The 19,391-nt window shown below is 36.8% G+C and overlaps 1 pseudogene; it reads right to left on the reverse strand.

The window, feature by feature from the left end:
* Positions 1-9,773: 9,773 nt before the first annotated feature.
* Positions 9,774-11,355, reverse strand: LOC111177449 (large ribosomal subunit protein uL11m pseudogene; annotated as a pseudogene).
* Between the last annotated feature and the right edge of the window lie 8,036 nt (positions 11,356-19,391).

Here is a 19,391-nt window from a genome sequence, read left to right on the forward strand (position 1 = left end):
TCCTGCGGAAACTGAGAAGAGGATCCGCGGAAAAGGGAGACCGGGGACAGTGAGATTTCTCTCCCCGATTTTGTCTTGGATTGATCATATTTATCTTTGTCTTTTTTTGACAAATAGAAGCAGTGAAGGGAAGTAGAAACAGAAACCCAGGCTGCCAAGCTTGGCTGGTCTGTAGGGCACTGTTGCCTGACAGCAAGTCTCAACTCTTGGACCCCTTTCCTGTTCAGACTCGTAACCGGGACTCTCTTTGGACTGTGCTTTAGTCTTCTCAGCACTACTGCAATTATGCCACGGCTTTAAAGAGTGAGAATCATTTCCCTCTGTGTGCGCCTTTCTTAAACTCAGAGTTGTATTATTTCTGCTTTTCACACTATATGTATGTGCAAGAAATGGACTTTGCACACAAAGCCGAAAACCAGTGAATCTAAGGACTAAAGGACAGCTTGTTCTTGGCTGTCTTGCAGTGGACCTTGCACAGAAACAGAATGATGAATTATTACGGGGACACACTTAGCCCATCTTGTAAATCACTGTGTGAATAGGGATAAAAGTGGATTAACACATTTCAACCTCATTTAACTCCCTGTGGGAAGACTTGAAGATTGTCCACATTTTGCAAACAACCAGTTATTAACAAGAGGGACCAGATGTGTGGTTTAATAATGGACAGCCTGCTGTGTCAGGTCTGTCAAAAATTGAAATACCACTCCATCCCCTAGGAATCGGATCTGGTGATTAGTAAGCTGCACAAGTTCCAGTCAGGAGTGATGGCAATGACTTTAGTCACGACCACACCATGGGATGATGACACTGGCAAATTGTAGATGGAAGCTTTTGTATGATGTTTCTATTTCTTGCCTATCTTTCCACAAGAGTTCCTGTGCTATTCCACCTCTTTACTGAAAATACAGAAGATGAAGTGAAAATAGGTGATGATATTGAAGAAGGTATAGAACGCCACACATTGTTCTAAGCATGTCCCATGTATTATTTCATTGAATCTTCACACCAGCTCTGAGGAATCTGGTATCCTTTCCTTCTTACAGGATGAATGTCCTGAGGTACAGAAATTCATGACTTGTTCCAAATTACATAATCCTAAGAGCTAGAACCAGAATCTAATTATTGTGCCTACCCCCTATGTTTACAACTAAACAGATGTGATTTAATGCTATGAAATAACAGAAGGAACAAAACACAAAGAACTGTGAATGCTTTGGAAGGTAAAAGAATCACATAGCATCTGCATCCCTTTAAGTTAGCATCACAATGAGTAACTCGAGGAAAGTTATGGAATTTTTGAAGTTGGTAATATTTTCTGGGAGAAAATAATTTTTCCTCTCTCCATATAGAGCATTGTTCTTTTGACAGTCTAAAGAAAGTGGATTGAAATAGGAAATTAGTGAAACAAACAAAGCAGAGATTTTGTTTATTTAAATATTTATTTATTTGTAGTAGAAATAGGCTAAAGGTAATTGATATCCCAGGAGTCACAACAATTCACAACAATTACCTTTCTTTTGATATGGCTAGGTTTTTTTTTTATGTTTCTCAGTAGAACTTTGGGGTTTTCTACTTATACTTCTACTCCCTAAGGTATTTGTACCCACCTGAAATTCATTTTTCTCAATAATTGTGCTGGTGATCATGAAAATCCTCTTGCAGAGATGTTATGACATCTAAATGTGGTAATGTCAAATTACTTGATGGAGGCCTTAACATTTAGGTGTACCTATTAGTATGTTTCACCTGTTCCAAAAAAGATTTGCAGTGGTTCACATAACTATGTGCAATAGCATAAATAGAAAAAAAAACAGCTGAAGAAAAATATAATAAGGGGGTAAAAATGAATCAGGTGTAGAGTTGGTACATGATATGAATTCCATGAGTTCCTATGTAGTTACCAGAGATGGACCACAGAGTTAGAGCAAAGACATGATTGGTCACATAAGATGAGAAATAAACCAGCAGTTCAGGAGAAATACAGCTTTTCTTGGTGTTCAAATTGAAAGGACATTGGTACCGTGGATCTTGGTTAGTGTACAATATCCTCACCCACTTTCCTGTCATAAAAGAAGAGCAAATTTCATAAGACTTTTGTGACATCTCACTGTCAGGTGCTGATATAACTAGAAAGAATTATTCACTTAAAGTAGATCTACAGGACACACATACATGTATTTCAGATACATATTTTAGGACAAAAAAAAAAAAGAGAAACTCCTGAGGTTACTGAGTCTGTCATGTAATCTTCCTTAAAAACTTTTTTTATATAGATGGCTTTGATTAATAATTAAGAATGCAAAGAGTTTAGGGTTATATTCTTCGTTGTGAACCGGAAGTATAAATGTACTCAATAGTAGGTAGGATGACTCACTTCATGGAGAATCTACGAAGATTCTAACCAAAACACAAGACTGAATTGTAGTTATTCTCACCTCCTCACAAAGGTTAGATTAATTCATTTATTTTCCCACAAATACCTAAAGTAAATATCATACAATTTAACATTATATAAAGACTTTGTAAATATCCTGAATTTAGTTATTTATATAGCCCTATATATCTTCATATACATAGAGATATATATTCAGCACATAGTTTTTATAGCAGACTTCTGGTTGCTAATTAATTGATACAAATAACCTCAAACTAGAATATTTTTTCAGTTTATCCACCATCACCAATATCATTATAATCCTCCAGAATTCTGCATTTCAAAACTCACCATAGTTTTGTATTATTTTTCAGCTTGCTTTTTTAGTTAGTTCTTGATCTCCATCTATTCTTTATCGGTAACATTTCACTCCTTCTTATTTAAATTAATATAGCTCTTGCTAGCATGCTTCATTGTTCTAAGCCTGTTCTTTGCACCCCACCTCCAATAATCTCCATGGCCAGCTCAAGTCTCATTCAACTTAAGCATTTTCATCAGAATCTTCTTAACATAATTTTAACATAATATTCATGTCACTGATGCTTATTATGTAAAATTTTAAATGCTCAGCCCAGTATTCAATGTTCTTCATTAACTGACTCCTCCATTAATTTTTTTTTCCTGAAAACACATTTTCAGTGTCTTCAAACTGCAGGCCCAGTTTTTTCTTTTAAATAAATCAATTTATTTAAACTAAAACAAACAATTCACCCATTTCTCCTACTCCCTCTCCCACCCTCTGCAACCACCAATCTATTCTTTGTATCTATGAGCTTTTTCTTTTTTAAAAAACTTATTATTTTTTTAGATTCCACATGAAAGAGAGATCATATTTTATTTGTCTTTCTCTGTCTGACTTATTTCACTTAGCAGAATGCCCTCAAGGTCCATCTGACACCATTTTGGTGTCAGATTCAAAATGATCACCAAAGCCTATGTCAAGGACCTTACCGCCTATGTTTTCTTCTAGGAGTTTTATAGTTTTAGGTCTTATATTTAAGTCTTTAATCCACTTTGAGTTAACTTTTTGCATGGTGTAATATCGTTGTCCATTTTCATTCTTTTCAGTGTGGCTCCCCAATTTTCCCAACACCATTTGTAACAAATGGCAAGATTTCATTTTTTTTTTTTTAGCTGAAATATATATGTATATATACACACACACATATATATTTGTTGCACTTTCTTTATTCATTCATCCATCAGGGGACTCCTAGGTTGTTTCTATATCTTGGCTATTATAAATAATATTGCTATGAACATAGGGTTGCATATATCCTTTGAGTTAGTGTTTTCTTGTTTTCAGATAAATACCCACAAGTGGAAGTGCTGGATCATATCATAGTTCTATTTTTAATTTTTTGAAGAATTTTATAGTGTTTTCCATGGGACTGCACCAATTTACATTCCCATCAGCAGTGCACGAGGGTTCCCTTTTCTTCAAAACCTCTCCAACAGTTGTTATTTGTTATTTTGATAATAGCCATTCTGACAGGTGTGAAGTGATATCTCACTGTGGTTTGATTTTTTTTAAATTTAATTTAATTTTATTTTTTATACAGCAGGTCCTTATTAGTTATCTATTTTATACATATTAGTGTATACATGTCAATCCCATCTCCCAATTCATCCCACCACCACCACCACCACCCCACTCACTGTGGTTTTGTTTAACTTTTTCCTGATGATTAATGATGCTAAGCATTTTTCCTTGGCCTTTTGGCCGTCTATGTCTTTTTGAAAAAAATGTCTATTCAGGGCTTCCCTGGTGGCGCAGTGGTTGAGAGTCCGCCTGCCGATGCAGGGGACATGGGTTCATGCCCTGGTCCGGGAAGATCCCACATGCCGCGGAGCGGCTGGGCCCGTGAGCCATGGCCGCTGAGCCTGCGCGTCCGGAGCCTGTGCTCCACAATGGGAGAGGCCACAACAGTGAGAGGCCCGCATACCGCAAAAAAAAAAAAAAAAAGAAGAAAAGTCTATTCAGATTTTCTGCCCATTTTTAAAATCAGATTGCTTGCTTTTTTGCTATTGAGTTGTATGAATTCTTTATATATTTTGGATATCAGCCCCTTATCAGATTTATCAGTTGCAAATATTTTCTCCTATTTGGTAGGCAGCCTTTTGAGTTTGTTGATGGTTTCCTTTCCTGTGTAGCTTTTTAGTTTGAAGTAGTCCCACTTGTTTAGTTTTGCTTTTGTTGCTTTTGCTTTTGGTGTCAGATTCAAAATGATCACCAAGGCCTATGTCAAGACCTTACTGCCTATGGTTTCTTCTAGGAGTTTCAGGTCTTATGTTTAAGTCTTTAATCCACTTTGAGTTAATTTTTTGCGTGGTGTAATATCGTTGTCCAGTTTCATTCTTTTCAACGTGGCTGCCTAATTTTCCCAACACCATTTATTGAAGAGACCGTCCTTGCCCTAATTGTATATTCTTGCCTCCTTTGTTGTAAACTAATTGAACATATATGCATGGGTTTATTTTTGGGTTCCCTATTCTGTTCCATCGATCTAGTGTCTGTTTTTATACTAATACCTTACTGCTTTGATTACTATAGCTTTGTAATATAGTTTGGCATCAGAGAGCATGTTGCCTCCAGCTTTGTTCTTATTTCTCAAGATTGCTTTGCCTATTTGGGGTCTTTTATGATTCCATATACATTTTAGGGTTGTTTGTTCTATTTCTGTGAAAAAAAACCATTGGAATCTTGATAGGGATTGCATTGAATCTCTAGATTACCTTGGGTAGTATGGACATTTTAACAATATTAATTCTTCCAGTCTATGAGCACATAATATCTTCATTAATTTTTCCTAAACTGCTTTTTGAAATTTAGTCATTGTAGTTACTCACAGAAATCACTCCCCACCTCCCATGCTGATATCCACTTCATTGCCTTTGCTGGTATCACACCACGTTCTGAGGCTTCCTGGCATCTCTTCCTGTTCACGTCATCCCCCTGCTTCATGATTGGACCCAAAATCAAACACAGAACCAGAGTTACTAATGAAATCCTTGAAATCACTCAGGCTATTCAATATATTTTACATATCATGATGTTTTTTTATAATTACTGACATGTTATTTCAGGTATAACATATAACTTTCTAGGGAAAAAGTCATGTCTTCAATTCATTTTGGATCTTCCTATATTATTTAACACACGTGGTTTACACAAAGGTTCCAAGAATTTTAATTCTGTAATATAAGGAAGATATTTTTAAAAGAAAAAAAAGTCACAGCTATGAATATATATGTGCACCACATACATACATACATACATTATTATAATAAAAGTACAAGGTCATTTGAATTTGAGATGTTTTTCTCCATGGAAACAAAATAGTTTTTTAAAGCTCCTTCTAAACCCAGGTATGTAGTTTAAATCATTTGACTTGAAAATGCCGTTCCCACTTCTAGTTTAATATTCACAAGAAGCTTTCCTTTTGAAATGGCAAAGCAGAATGTGCTTCAGTCCATAATTCATACAGTGACAGTTCAAATGACTGTTAAAGTGAATTCTGAATTTTACATATAGGGCTGCTCAGTGAAAGCCATCAGTCTGCTTGACAGCCAGCAGTGCCATTGTCCAAGAGACTTGTGGAGGTGTTGAAAAGATCAGATAGGTAGTGGTAGTAATACTTATATAATTGGGATGAACAGAAGGAATTCTTTTGGTCTTAAATACTGTAAAAAACAGGTTTTTTTTTTTTTATTGAGGAACGGTGCTTATAGTAGTTGAGTATGTTAAATTTTGCAGTGTTAGTGTGAATAGAATGATTTTCTAGAGGAATAAAAACTATGTGAAATATATCAGTGACAGTTATCTAAACATGTTCCAAGTCTTTGAATAGAAGGAGGCGCATTCTTCCAAAACGTGTATATTCCAATTATTATTCTATTTACCGAGTCAGATCTTTACCTGCTGTTTTTGTCCAATGGAATTAACACTTTTGATTTCACTTCATTCTCCTCTTCAGTATCAGAAAGAAGCTTATAATACATCTCTTTACCACATGGCAGGTAGGAGAGAAACATACTCTAGTCACTTACAGAAATATATAATTAAATGTGTTTTTAGAAAAAAGACTAGTTAAAATGTTCATTATAAAGTTGCTCTGACTTGCTGATTCTGTAACTCCTACTACATATTCCAAGTAATGTCTCCTTTTAGTAAACCCGTATAATAAAGTGAGGGGAAGTTCCTCTGTGCATCTCAAATTGTGTTCACATTGAACTTATGCCTGCTACCATATGAGTTAGGATGATGTATGTGAGGTACTTGAATGATACAATCCCACGCTCATACCATCCTTGAGCTTATATTGTGTGGGAGATATAAGACATGCAAAATAACTCCCATAAAGTAGAACATGGTACAACGGACAGTATTATGGGAGTATTAGAAAGAGCTTCTTGGAGAGTTTTAGAAAGTAAATTTTATATATTAGGATTCATGTATTAGACATAAAGTAGTAATGGCTAGCCCAAAGGTATGGTGGGTCTTCCATGGGGCATGTTCTAGGAAAAGATGCAGTAAGTAGACTAGATTGGACATAGTATAAGATACTTGTGGATCAATAATGGATATCAGTAGTTTGGGGGAAGACTGTAGGAGAACTTATATTGCCAAGTTGAAGAGTGTGATTTTTTTTTTTTTTCTGTAGACTGTGGGGAATTGTTGAAAGGTTTTGAATAAGGAAGTTGCGTGATTAAAATTGTAGCTTTAGAAACTACTGGAAGAGTAGGAAATTCATTAAGCTAGTTTAATGGGATAAAAGAGGTAGAGCAGTGATAGTGAAAATGGTCCCCCCCCAAAAAAGTTCAATAAAATACTTTGGAAGTGTCATTAACAAATGTGAAAATGGATTGGGGTGAAGAATATCAATGTTGTGAAATGAGAGGAAATATGAAAAGAGGATCAATTTGGGTTAGTGTTTGTTGTGTTTGTGCAATGCAACTTGATATTATTCACTGGGGTTATAAATTCTAGGTAGCAAAATCTCTAGTATCTAATTATGCCTTGCAAAACATCCAAGGAAGGTACTCTTTAACATATTCATTTTCATTATTGATAAAATTGAATTCAATTCAACAAGGGATAGTTAAGGCCTGACCATGAATTGTGGTCTGTGCTAAGCCTCTGAAAACAAAGAATAAGGTGTTCCCACCTTCATGTATCTTAGAAAGGAGAGAAGGACAAATAAACAAGCAATTATTATATAGCATACTACATAAAAATAAGTATGAGCAAATTGTGGAGCTAGCACAGGGGAAAAAGAATTATGTGACAATATTATGTGCATTAATACATAAAACAGCTATTATATTGTATTTAACCCTTTTAAAATTTATTGGTTTTGTATTCTTCACAACATGTATGGAAAGGTAAACCAATCTCATGTTGCATTTTACAGGCAGAAACTCAACTAAAGATAATTTATTTTTTTATTTTTATTTTTTCTTCCATTTTTTTATTGAAGTATAGTTCATTTACTATATCATGTTAGTTTCATGTGTACAGCATAGAAATTCAGTTATACATTCAGTTATACATATGTATATATCTATTCTTCTTCAGATTCTCTTCCATTATAGGTTATTACAAGATATTAAGTAGAGTTCCCTGTGCTATAGTAGGTCCTTGTTGGTTACATATTTTATATATAGTAGTATGTATATGTTAATCCCAACCTCTTAATTTATCCCTCCCCCACCCCCCTCTCCCCTTTGGGAACCATAGGTTTGTTTTCTATGTCTGTGAGTCTATTTCTTCAACTAAAGAGAATTTAAATGCCTGACACAATAACAGAAAGTCTCTATTCTCTCAGTGGCAAATCCTAAAAAACCCAGCTAAGATACACTCAATAAAACAAGATGTCTGGAACTACTATAGTTTCAGGGTTGACTTTAGACTCCAGGATATATCTGTTTTCTCCATGGCTTCCATTGACATGTGTTACTCTTATCTCTGTGTCCTGGAGCTTGTCCCCTTGGTCCCTGAATGGCTCCTCTGGTTCCAGTGACAAAGTCAAGAGGTAGAGAAAAGAATTGTCCTTGTATTAAGCCCTTCTTTAAAGTGAGAAAAGCGTTGCCAGAGGCATCCTGACAGATATGCTCTCATGTGCTGTTGGCTGGAGTTGCTTTGTGCTGTGCCCAAACCAAACCATGGCCACAGCAATGAGACCTCGGGGGCTGGAGGCGGACTCAGCCTCCTCTGAAGAACTTTGCCACTTCAAGGTGTGCAAAAATCAGGTTTGTTTATGGGAAAAAAAAAAATGTATGTGTGTGTTGGTGGGTGGGTGAGGAGGGATGGAGGTTAGGCAAGTGATATGGCTATTGGGGTAGGGAACCCATAATTCCAATTCTAAGTGTAATTCTAACTCTAAGTGTAATTCTTTTTTTTTTTTTTTTTTGCGGTACGCGGGCCTCTCACTGTTGTGGCCTCTCCCGTTGCAGAGCACAGGCTCCGGACGCGCAAGCTCAGCAGCCATGGCTCACAGGCCCAGCTGCTCCGCGGCGTGTGGGATCTTCCCGGACCGGGGCACGAACCCGTGTCCCCTGCATCGTCAGGCAGACTCTCAACCACTGCGCCACCAGGGAAGCCCTAAGTGTAATTCTTTAACTGTTTGATTGTTTGCCTTCATTTCTGAGCAGTTCTCAGAGGAAATCGTAATCTCAGCAGGTATCCTAAGTCTTCTCTTGATAAACAGAATGGTCCAATATGGGAAGGTTCTTAAATTCCCTTATGAAAATTATAACGTTATAAGCACTTCCCTGGTGGTCCAGGGTTAAGACTCTGCACTCCCACTACAGGGGGCACGGGTTCGATCCCTGGTCCCGAACTAAGATACTGCATGCTGCGCAGTGCGGCCAAAAGAACAAAACAAAACAAACAAAACAATTATAATGTTATAAACACTGCACTAACTTGTAACTGGACCCTTTGGAAAATTGTGAGCCACTGTAAATCATCCCTATGTGATGGTAGTTAACAGGTCTTGAGAGTGCAAAGCTTCTTTTCACAGAATCAACATTTAATCGTATAGATGTTGAGGAAGTTTTGGTATTTTTGGTGCTGATAGTAGATAATAAGGAAGGGCATACAGATATATGGATAGATAGATCTATATCTATATCTATATATAATATAGATAAATGAGGTGTAGCTGAGGTGAATGCTTCCTTACTGCCAGGTGTTATTACTCAAAATATCAATTTAGAAGCAGGAAGTTTGTTTTATCTAAAATTTTAATGTAGACCAGCCACACCAACCCCCCTCACTGAAAAGTCATTCTTTACCTGAAAAAGCACATCCTACGTTATCTGGAAGAGCAGTGGAGAGACTGAAGGTCCTGCCAGGTTATGGGGAAACAGGTGGGCTGAACTCTGCCAGGGAGAGGTCAGGTTGATGTGACCTGCCTTCCTCCCTGCTGGCCCCGCCTTCCCAACTGGCCCCCTTCAAAATCCTGGAGGGTGGGGGTCAGGGGTCACTTCTTGGCAGCTTCTGCCTGGGCTGCCAAATCTGCCTCTTTCTGAGCAGCCAGGAACAGGGCTCGCTCCTTCTGGAAAGCTGCCAGCTCTTCAGAACGGAGGTCCTTCACCACACAAATGCCCAGGGAACGGGCAGATCCAATGATGGAGTGGACAACAGAGGATGGGGCACGTCCTGCAGGGCAAAGGCGTTATCCTGAGCTTTGACGCCGGCGATCTCCTACACGTGCTTCAGTGGCACCAGGCCTGCCACTTCTTTCCCTGTGTGTGGGGCCCCCTTCTCAATCCCAGAAGCTGCCTTCAGGAAGTAGGAAACAGTGGGTTGGCCAATTTTGATTTCAGATGCCCTGTCAGGCTTCACAAAAATCTTGGTAGGCAGAGAAACACCTTCTTTGATGTCCTTGGTCTTCTCGTTGAACTCCTTACAGAACTGGTTGACAGAAACGCCTTGCTGACCCAGGACGGGGCCTGGCGGGGGCCCGGGCCGATGGTCCGGATCATGCCGCCGACCTTGGGCTTCCTGAGGGCCTGAGTGGCCTGGCTTAGCCTTGGCATAATGAGGAGTTCCCGGCCTTAGTTCATTTCAGGTCTACAGCAAGGAGATGGGGGGAGAAGGGGGACAGGGACATCTTCTAAAACCTGGCTTGCATCCCAGTGACTACAGCACTTTATCTCTTTCTTGTAACAAGTCATCTGACAATTATAATATGTTCTGCTCATTAATAAATCTGGGGTCTGGCAGTAGCAGGCATCTCTTGATCACGTATGACAGGTGTGGAATTTTTATATAGTTCCTTTTATAATTTTGCTGATCTGGCATATTTAAGATGAATTATGAGAAGGAGGGACCATAACTGATCAGGTAATGCTTGAAAAGTAGTAGTGCACTTAGCCTTATTCCTTTTAATATCTTCTTTAACATTTTGGTGATTTCCCAAAATCTAGCGGGCCATGCTGTTTTTAAAACAACAGTGGCTACAAAAATGTTTTCTCTGGTATAGGAATGAGGAAAGCCAGAGGAAACCCATTTCTTTTATTTAAAAAATGTCTTTTAGAAGGTTTGTAGGAGCACATCCTAGGTAATGCTTAGTAAAAATTGATTTAACTATTTATATGCCTAAAGCCTTCTTTTAATGAAATGACATGAATATGATAGGCTATCGATTCAATAACTGACACAATGAATAAAAGGGAAAGTTAGATATTTTCAAAACACCCATAGAGATCCAAGAATATCAGGGATATGCAGTGATAGGGAAATATAATGTGTCAATGAATATAATAAATGTCACAAACATACCTATTCATACTTTTATAAGGGAGGGGCAACTTCTTAGATTGAGAAGATGTGGCTGTTTTCAGAGAGGTTGTCTTTGGATTGTGTAGACACCCCAGTGATAGCTGGTTTTAGTTTTAGAACAGAAAAATGAGGCAAACTATTATGTTTAAACTTATTAGAAAACTCAGTTGATAATAGATCATTCAAATAATTTTATTCTTTTATTTAAAAAATCAAACTTTGATCTTTAGTCCCAATAATTTCTGGACTACAAATACTATGCTAAATAGTATTTTTTGTAACATTTTTTAATATAGTTGGTACATTTTAATATGTAAAATTGTTCAAAGAATACATAAAATACTTTGACTATTTGCATATCTATGTATACATATTGTTTATTTTATTTGTAGTGACTTTAATGGATGTTGTTTACATGAATGGAGTTTTACCAGAGAAGATGGTTTTTTTTGTTGTTTTGATTTAATTTATTTTTTATACAGCAGGTTCTTATTAGTTATCCCTTTTATACGTATTAGTGTATATATGTCTATCCCAACCTCCCAATTCATCACACCACCACCTCTACCCCTCCACTTTCCCACCTTGGTGTCCATACATTAGTTCTCTACATCTGTGTCTCTATTTCTGTCCTGCAAAGTGGTTCATCTATACCATTTTTCTAGGTTCCACATAGATGCGTTAATATACGATATTTGTTTTTCTCTTTCTGACTTACTTCACTCTGTATGACAGTCTCTAGATCCATCACATCTCTACAGTGACACAATTTCGTTCCTTTTTATGGCTGAGTAATATTCCATTGTATATATGTACCACTTCTTTATCCATTCATCTGTTGATGGGCATTTAGGTTGCTTCCATGAACTGGCTATTGTAAACAGTGCTGCAGTGAACATTGGGGTGCATGTGCCTTTATGAATTATGGTTTTCTCTGGGTATATGCCCAGTAGTGGGATTGCTGGGTCATATGGTAATTCTAGTTTTAGTTTTTTAAGGAACCTCCATATTGTTCTGCATAGTGGCTGTATCAGTTTACATTCACACCAACAGTGCAAGGAGGTTCCCTTTTCTCCACACCCTCTCCAGCATTTGTTGTTTGTAGATTTTCTGATGATGCCCATTCTAACTGGTGTTAGGCAATACCTCATTGTAGTTTTGATTTGCATTTCTCTAATAATTAATGATGCTGAGCAGCTTTTCATGTGCTTCTTGGCCATCTGTATATCTTCTTTGGAGAAATGTCTATTTAGGTCTTTGGACCATTTTTGGATTGGGTTGTTTGTTTTCTTGATATTGAGCTGCATGAGCTGTTTATATATTTTGGAGATTAATTCTTTGTCCGCTGATTCGTTTGCAAATATTTTCTCCCATTCTGAGGGTTGTCTTTTCGTCTTGTTTGTAGTTTCCTTTGCTTTGCAAAAGCTCTTAAGTTTCATTAGGTCCCATTTGTTTATTTTTGTTTTAATTTCCATCACTCTGGGAGGTGGATCAAAAAAGATCTTGCTGTGAAAAAAAAAAAAAAAAAAAAAAAAAAGATCTTGCTGTGATTTATGTCAAAGAGTGTTCTTCCTATGTTTTCCTCTAAGAGTTGTACAGTGTCCAGTCTTACATTCAGGTCTCTAACCCATTTTGAGTTTATTTTTGTGTATGGTGTTAGGGAGTGTTCTAATTTCAATCTTTTTTTTTTTTAACATCTTTATTGGAGTATAATTGCTTTACAGTGGCGTGTCTGTTTCTGCTTTACAACAAAGTGAATCAGTTATACATATACATATGTCCCCATATCTCTTCCCTCTTGCATCTCCCTCCCTCCCACCCTCCCTATCCCACACCTCTAGGTGGTCACAGAGCACCGAGCTGATTTCCCTGGGCTATGCGGCTGCTTCCCACTAGCTATCTATTTTACAATTGGTAGTGTATATATGTCCATGCCACTCTCTCACTTTGTCCCAGCTTACCCTTCCCCCTCCCCATATCCCCAAGTCCATTCTCTAGTAGGTCTGTGTCTTTATTCCCGTCTTGCCCCGAGGTTCTTCATGACCATTTTTTTTTTTTTAGATTCCATATATATGTGTTAGCATAAGGTATTTGTTTTTCTCTTTCTGACATACTTCACTCTGTATGACAGACTCTAGGTCCATCCACCTCACTACAAATAACTCAGTTTTGTTCCTTTTTATGGCTGAGTAATATTCCATTGTATATGTGTGCCACATCTTCTTTATCCATTCATCTGTCGATGGACACTTAGGTGGCTTCCATGTCCTGACTATTGTAAATAGAGCTGCAATGAACATTTTGGTACATGCCTCTTTTTGAATTATGGTTTTCTCAGGGTATATGCCCAGTAGTGGGATTGCTGGGTCGTATGGTAGTTCTATTTTTAGTTTTTAAAGGAACTTCCATACTGTTCTCCATAGTGGCTGTATCAATGTACATTCCCACCAACAGTGCAAGGGGGTTCCCTTTTCTCCACACTCTCTCCAGCATTTATTGTTTGTAGATTTTTTGATAATGGCCATTCTGACTGGTGTGAGATGATATCTCATTGTAGTTTTGATTTGCATTTCTCTAATGATTAGTGATGTTGAGCATTCTTTCACTTGGTTGTTGGCAGTCTGTATATCTTCTTTGGAGAAATGTCTATTTGGGTCTTTGGACCATTTTTGGATTCGGTTGTTTGTGTTTTTGATATTGAGCTGAATGAGCTGCTTGTAAATTTTGGAGATTAATCCTTTGTCAGTTCCTTCATTTGCAAATATTTTCTCACATTCTGAGGGTTGTCTTTTAGTCTTGTTTATGGTTTCCTTTGCTGTGCAAAAGCTTTGACGTTTCATCAGGTCCCATTTGTTTAGTTTTGTTTTATTTCCATTTCTCTAGGAGGTGGGTCAAAAAGGATCTTGCTGTGATTTATGTCATAAAGTGTTCTGCGTATGTTGTTCTCTAAGAGTTTGATAGTTTCTGGCCTTACATTTAGGTCTTTAACTCATTTTGAGTTTATTTTTGTGTATGGTGTTCTAATTTCATTCTTTTACATGTAGCTGTCCAGTTTTCCCAGCACCACTTATTGAATAGAGTGTCTTGTCTCCATTGTATATACTTGCCTCCTTTGTCATAGATTAGTTGACCATAGGTGCATGGGTTTATCTCTGGGCTTTCTATCCTGTTTCATTTATCTATATTTCTCTTTTTGTGCCAGTACCATATTGTCTTGATTACTGTAGCTTTATAGTATACTCTGAAGTCAGGGAGTCTGATTCATCCAGCTCTGTTTTTTTCCTCAAAACTGCTTTGGCTATTCAGGGTCTTTTGTGTCTCCATACAAATTTTAAGATTTTTTTGTTCTAGTTCTGTAAAAAGTGCCACTGGTAATTTGATAGGGAGTGCATTGAATCTGTAGATTGCTTTGGGTACTATAGTCATTTTCACAATATTGATTCTTCCATTCGAAGAACATGGTATGTCTCTCCATCTGTTGGTATCATCATTAATTTCTTTCATCAGTGTCTTATAGTTCTCTGCAGACAGGTCTTTTGTCTCCTTAGGAAGATTTATTCCTAGGTATTTTATTATTTTGTTGCAATGGTAAATGGGAGTGTTTCCTTAATTTCTCTCTCAGATTTTTCATCGTTAGTATACAGGAATGCAAGGGATTTCTGTGCATTAATTTTGTATCCTGCAGCTTTACCAAATTCATTTATTAGCTCTAGTAGTTTTCTGGTAGCATCTTTAGGATTCTCTATGTATAGTATCATATCATTTGCAAAGAGTGACAGTTTTACTTCTTCTTTTCCAATTTATATTCCTTTTATTTCTTTTTCTTCTCTGATTGCCGTGGCTAGGACTTCCAAAACTGTTTTGAATAATAGTGGTGAGAGTGGAAATCCTTGTCTTTTTCCTGATCTTAGAGGAAATGCTTTCAGTTATTCACCATTGAGAATGATGTTTGCTGTGGGTTTGTTGTATATGGCCTTTATTATGTTGAAGAAGTTTCCCTCTATTCCACTTTCTGGAGAGTTTTTATCATAAATCGGTGTTGAATTTTGTCAAAAGCTTTTTCTGCATCTATTGAGATGACCATATGGTTTTTATTCTTTAATTTGTTAATACGGTGTATCACATTGTTTTGCGTATATTGAAGAATCCTTGCATCCCTGGGGTAAATCCCACTTGATCATGGTGTATGATCCTTTTGATGTGTTGTTGGATTCTGTTTGCTAGTCTTTTGTTGAGGAATTTTGCATCTATATTCATCAGTGATATTGGGCTGTAATTTTCTGTTTTTTGTAGTATCTTTGTCTGGTTTTGGTATCAGGGTGATGGTGGCCTCATAGAATGAGTTTGGGAGTTTTCCTTCCCCTGCAACTTTTTGGAAGAGTTTGAGAAGGATGGGTGTTAGCTCTTCTTTAAATGTTTGATAGAATTCACCTGTGAAACCATCTGGTCCTGGACTTTTGTTTGTTGGAAGATTTTCAATCACAGTTTCAATTTCATTACTTGTGATTGGTCTGTTCATATTTTCTATTTCTTCCTGGTTCAGTCTTGGAAGGTTATGCCTTTCTAAGAATTTGTCCATTTCTTCCAGGTTGTCCATTTTATTGGCATAGAGTTGCTTGTAGTAGTCTCTTAGGATGCTTTGTATTTCTGCACTGTCTGATTTAACTTCTCCTTTTTCATTTCTAATTTTATTGATTTGAGTCCTCTCCCTCTTTTTCTTGATGAGTCTGGCTAATGGTTTATCAATTTTGTTTATCTTCTCAAAGAACGAGCTTTTAGTTTTATTGATCTGTGCTATTGTTTTCTTTGTTTCTATTTCATTTATTTCTGGTCTGATCTTTATGATTTCTTTCCTTCTGCTAACTTTGGGCTTTGTTTGTTCTTCTTTCTCTAGTTCCTTTAGGTGTAAGTTTAGGTTGTTTATTTGAGATTTTTCTTGTTTCTTGAGGTAGACTTGTATAGCTATAAATTTCCTTCTTAGAACTGCTTTTGCTGCATCCCATAGGTTTTGGATCATCGTGTTTTCATTGTCATTTGTCTCTAGGTATTCTTTGGTTTCCTCTTTGATTTCTTCAGTGTTCTCTTGGTTATTTCGTAACGTATTGTTTAGCCTCCATGTGTTTGTGTTTTTATGGGTTTTTTCCTGTAATTGATTTTTAATCTCATTGTGTTGTGATCAGAAAAGATGCTTGATATGATTTCATTTTTCTTAAACTCACTGAGGCTTGATTTGTGTCCCAAGATGTGATCTATCCTGGAGAATGTTCCGTGCGCACTTGAGAAGAAAGTGTAATCTGCTGTTTTTGGGTGGAATGTCCTATAAATATTGATTAAATCTATCTGGTCTGTTGTGTCATTTAAAGCTTGTGTTTCCTTAGTAATTTTCTGTTTGGGTGATCTGTCCATTGGTGTAAGTGAGGTGTTAAATTCCCCCACTATTACTGTGTTACTGTCGATTTCCACTTTTATAGCTGTTAGCAGTTGCCTTATGTATTGATGTGCTTCTGTGTTGGGTGCATATATATTTATAATTGTTATATCTTCTTCTTGAATTGATTCATTTTCATTACGTAGTGTCCTTCCTTGTCTCTTGTAACATTCTTTATTTTAAAGTCTATTTTATCTGATATGAGTATTGGTACTCCAGCTTTCTTTTGATTTCCATTTGCATGGAATATCTTTTTCCATCCCTTCACTTTCAGTCTGTATGTGTCCCTAGGTGTGAAGTGGGTCTCTTGTAGACAGCATATAGATGGGTCTTGTTTTTGTATCCATTCAGCAAACCTGTGTCTTTTGGTTGGAGCATTTAATCCATTCATGTTTAAGGTAATTATTGATACGTATGTTCCTATTTCCATTTTCTTAATTGTTTTGGGTTTGTTTTTGTAGGTCCTTTTCTTCTCTTGTGTTTCCCACTTAGAGAAGTCCCTTTAGCATTTGTTGTAGAGTGGTTTGGTGATGCTGAATTCTCTTAGCTTTTGCTTGTCTGTAGAGCATTTGGTTTCTCCGTCAAATCTGAATGAGACCCTTGCTGGGTAGAGTAATATTGGTTGTAGGTTTTTCCCTTTCATCACTTTAAATATTTCATGCCACTCCCTTCTGGCTTTAGAGTTTCTGCTGAGAAATCAGCTGTTAACCTTATGGGAGTTCCCGTCTATATTATTTGTTGTTTTTTCCTTGTTGCTTTCAATAAGTTTTCTTTGTCCTTATTTTTTGTCGATTTGATTACTATGTGTCTTGGCGTGTTTCTCCTTGGGTTTATCCTGCCTGGGACTCTGCACTTCCTGGACTTGGGTGGCTATTTCCTTTCCCATGTTAGGGAAGTTTTCGACTATTATCTCTTTAAATATTTTCTTGGTTCCTTTCTCTCTCTCTTCTCCTTCTGTGACCCCTATAATGCAAATGTTGTTGCATTTAATGTTTTCCCAGAGGTCTCTTAGGCTGTCTTCTTTTCTTTTCATTCTTTTTTCTTTATTCTGTTCCGCAGCAGTGAATTCCACCATTCTGTCTTCCACGTCACTTATCCGTTCTTCTGCCTCAGTTATTCTGCTATTGATTCCTTCTAGTGTATTTTTCATTTCAGATATTGTATTGTTCATCTCTGTTTGTTCTTTAATTCTTCTAGGTCTTTATTAAACATTTCTTGCATCTTTTCGATCTTTGCCTCCATTCTTTTTCTGAGGTCCTGGATCATCTTCACTATCATTATTCTGCATTCCTTTTCTTGAAGGTTGCCTATCTCCACTTCATTTAGTTTTTTTTCTGGGGTTTTATCTTGTTCCTTCATCTGGTACATAGCCCCTGCCTTTTCATCTTGTCTCTCTTTCTGTGAATGTGGTTTTTGTTCCACAGGCTGCAGGATTGTAGTTCTTCTTCTGCTGTCTGTCCTCTCAAAGATACAGTTTTGTCAACTGCTATTTTCACTTAACATATTGTTAAGTAGATTTAATTAAATCTGTTAAGTGAAGTGTATCTTTAAGTAGATTCCTGAAATGAGATTATTTATGATTGTGTAATATTCCATGATAGGAGTGATCATATTTATTTAATTCATATTGTTATTAGGCTGTAGGTTGCTTTCATGCTATTTCACATCCTTGTCTCTAAATATTTGTAAGCATTTCTAAGGCCTTGCTGATGATTTTCCTAAAATAAATTCCTAAATGTGGTATTACCATGTCAATTTTAAAGCTTTTAACGTGTATTTCCATACTGTACTCTAGAAATATGTTTCAGTTTCTAGATACAGTAATTATTAATTGGTGCCCATAACTATGCAGATTTTAGATCATTGTAAAAAAGAAGTTTATAACATGGTTGCCTAGGGAGTGCTGTATTAGTCTTTTCTACATTCCTTGGGTATCATCCTTGTCTCATCATATATATTTACTTTCCTTATGTATTTTCCTTATATGATTATACATGCATATCATTGGCAAAACAAAAGCAAAGAAGAAAAAGCAAGGAAATTGACACGTCAGTGCATGTTTTAGCTATAACAATAAAAGTTACTGCTTTTATGAAATTTCAAAATGCTTACAATAAGATAATGCTTTTGCTTGCTAGTAAAATCTCTATTTTGCTCTGTGCTGGTAGCAACAAAAAGAAAGGGAAAATATGAACAAATCACACATAGACCTTGACTGCTAGGAAAAGCTAATGATGTAAATGAATAATAGTCAGGTTTTTATTATTTCAAGTAAATCATCACATTTATGGCATACTACTCCCAAGACAATAGGGCAGCAGCTTTTTGTTTTAAATGTTTTATTTTTTTTCCTGTTTTTTTTCCTGCATATTTCATCCCCATTCAAATACTATTTAATTCACATTCACATTGAACTATAAAAGCTGAGATATTCAAAAGCCACTCACTCTTGGGAATTCCCTGGCGGTCCAGTGGTTAGGACTCCATGCTTCCACTGCCAGTGGCCCTGGTTCAATCCCTGGTTGGGGATCTAAGATCCCACATGCCTCGTGGCATGGCCAAGAAAAGAACAAAAAAGCCACTCAGTCTTGAAATAGTACTTAGTAACTGTGTGGTCTTGGGAAATTATTTAATCTCTGTAGTATTAGAGTCCTCAACTATAAAATGAGGGTAGTAATCTTACTGCCTTTGGGAGTGAGATAAAGTAGCTTTGAAAAAAGTTGAATCTTGATAGT

This window comes from Delphinapterus leucas, chromosome 1 (assembly GCF_059928025.1).
Source record: "Delphinapterus leucas isolate spDelLeu-1000000601 "Yukka" chromosome 1, BTC_Dleu_Yukka2, whole genome shotgun sequence".
In the NCBI taxonomy this organism is placed as follows: Eukaryota; Metazoa; Chordata; class Mammalia; order Artiodactyla; family Monodontidae; genus Delphinapterus; species Delphinapterus leucas.